Consider the following 2,667-nt stretch of genomic DNA (forward strand, 5'->3'; position numbering starts at 1 on the left):
TACTCCAGAACAGGAAATATCACACTAAAATATACAGGATAAGTAAAAATTATTTTCTCTGATATTGTTCTTCCAAAATTAGGATACTTTTTGTTTTTCTCAGGCCTTTTTTCTCCTCAGTTCTAATATCAGAGTTATGTACCTACCTGTTAGGGACATAACTATAGCTGCATGGTGGTGCGCGTCTATAGTTATTCCCTAATGTTCATCTACAGCCTTCTTTACATTTTATTTTCTTCTTTCTTTTTATTTATTTATTTGAGATGGAGTCTCACATTGTTGCCTAGGCTGGAGTGCAGTGGCATGATCTGGACTCTCTGCAACCTCCGCCTCCCAGGTTCAAGTGATTCTCCTGCCTCAGCCTCTGGAGTAGCTGGGACTACAGGCGCTTGCCACCACGCCCAGCTAATTTTTTGTATTTTAGTAGAGATGGGGTTTCACCATGTTGCCAGGCTGGTCTCGAACTCCTGAACTCGTGATCCACCTGTCTCAGCCTCCCCAAGTGCTGGGATTACAGGCGTGAGCCGCTGTGCCTGGCCCCTTTATTTTTATTTTTTAAAAGTATGGAAAGCTTCATGAATTTGCATGTCATCCTTGCACAGGGGCCATGCTAATCTTCTCTATATCATTCCAATTTTTACTGTATGGGCTGCTGAGATGAGCACATTTTTACCTTCCAAATGAGTAATTCTCCAATCCAAATTTAAGTAGATGAATCCTGTTCTCTTCCATCTCAACAGGAAAGAGAGGAGAGCAGATTGCATGATCAAAACAGGGCCCTAGGGGAGAATGGAGGAAGGGCTTACGTGCTTTCCCTGGTCCTGGCTCCTAGCAGTGGTATCAGACACACCCAGGTTGTTCAGGGGAAAAATGTATCTGCACAAGGAAGTCACTGCCTGGTCAACCTGGATTCTCCCTGAGGTGATACTCCCCTCCTCCTGGGAAGCACTCTTGTGACTCAACTTGCAGAGAGGAGATGACTGTCTAGCCAACACATCTATGCACTCAGAAATGTAAACTTAGGGGCCAGAAAGAAGAGGAGCCAGGGGAAATCTCTGTAGAAGGTTGAAATGTCAATGGGCCATTGGATACAGGTGCCCTTGCTAGAGCCGCCTTGTGAAGGGAGGCCTCTGGGTGTCTTTCCATGAACTCATATCTGAGAAGAGCCTGACCACTGTTTCCCAGGGGCTTGTATGTCTGTGATGTGACTTTTCTGAAGATTCCCCTTCTCTTGAAGGAGATCAAACTCTAACACCAGTGAACATATGGGGGCGTGGAGAGCCAGAACAGAGACTGGATTTCCCTTTCAGAAGGCCTTCCTTGTCCCTGGGCCAGCCTGCGCTAGGCCAGCGGCCCTGAACTCTCAAGACTAGGATGTCTGTGCCTTAGTTTCCTATTGCTGTTGCAAAAAACCCCACAAATTTGTGGTTTAAAACAACAAAAAATTATTACAGTTCTGGAGGTCTGAAATCAGAAATGAGTTGCACTGGATTGAAGTCAAGGTGTTAGCTGGGCCTAGGAGCACACCCCTGTAGTCCTAGCTACTTGGGAAGCTGAGACAGGAGTTATCACTGGAGCCCAGGAGTTGGAGTCCAGCCTGGGCAACATACTGACATGTCCCATCTCTTAAAAAAAAAAAAAAAAGAGTCAAGGTGTTGGTTCCTTCTGGAGGCTCTGAGGGGAGCATCTGTTTCATTGCCTTTTTCAGCTCCTCGTGGCCTCCTCTATTCCTTAGCTTGTGGCCCTTTCCTCTGTCTTCAAGGCACATCACTCCAACCTCTGCTGTGTCGCTGAACAATTGTCTCGTTGTCTCCTACTGCCTCCTTCTTATACAGCCATCATGATTACGTTGGTCCCACCCAGATGATTCAGGATAGTCTCCCCATCTCAAGAGGCTTAATCAACATCTGCAAAGTCCCTTTTGCGATATAAAGTAAGATTCAGCTTGGTGCAGTGGCTCATGCTTGTAATCCCAGCACTTTGGGAGGCTAAGATGGGAGGATCCCTTGAAGACCAGGAGCTTGAGATCAGCCTGGGCATCGTAGTGAGACCCTGTCTCTACAAAAGCTTTTTATAGAAATTAGTTGGAGGCTGGACACAGTGGCTCACGCCTGTAATCCCAGCACTTTGGGAGGCTGAGGCAGGTGGATCACTTGAGGCCAGGAGTTTGAGACCAGCCTGGCAAACATGGCGAAAACCCATCTCTATTAAAAATATAAAAATTAGTCAGGTGTGGTGGCGGGTGCTTGTAGTTCCAGCTACTCCAGAGGCTGAGGCAGGAGAACTGCTTGAACCTGGGAGGTGGAGGTTGTAGTGAGCCGAGATCATGCCACTGCACTCCAGTCTGAGCAACAGAGCAAGACTCTGTCTCAAAAACAAACAAACAAACAAACAAAGAAAAAATTAGCTGGGCATGTTGGTGTGCACCTATAGTCCCAGCTTCTTAGGTGGCTGAGGCAGGAGGATGGCTTGAGCCCGGGAGGTCAAGGCTGCAGTGAGCTATGATCATGCCACTGCACTCCAGCCTGGGTTATAGAGCAAGAAGACACTGTCTCTAATCAAAAATAAAAATAAAATAAGATTCACAGCTTCTGGGGATTAGAATATGGACATATTTGGCGGGGGCATTTTTCAGCCTACGACACCTCACACCCAAGAGCAACCTAC

At 46.8% G+C, this 2,667-nt stretch overlaps 1 non-coding gene across 1 annotated transcript; it reads right to left on the reverse strand.

The window, feature by feature from the left end:
- Positions 1–557: 557 nt before the first annotated feature.
- On the reverse strand, positions 558–665 carry LOC117081803. The gene has a single exon (XR_004436288.1). It is a non-coding gene; the product is annotated as a U6 spliceosomal RNA (small nuclear RNA).
- Between the last annotated feature and the right edge of the window lie 2,002 nt (positions 666–2,667).

This window comes from Trachypithecus francoisi, unplaced genomic scaffold (assembly GCF_009764315.1).
Source record: "Trachypithecus francoisi isolate TF-2019V2 unplaced genomic scaffold, Tfra_2.0 Lachesis_group8, whole genome shotgun sequence".
Lineage (NCBI taxonomy): Eukaryota > Metazoa > Chordata > Mammalia > Primates > Cercopithecidae > Trachypithecus > Trachypithecus francoisi.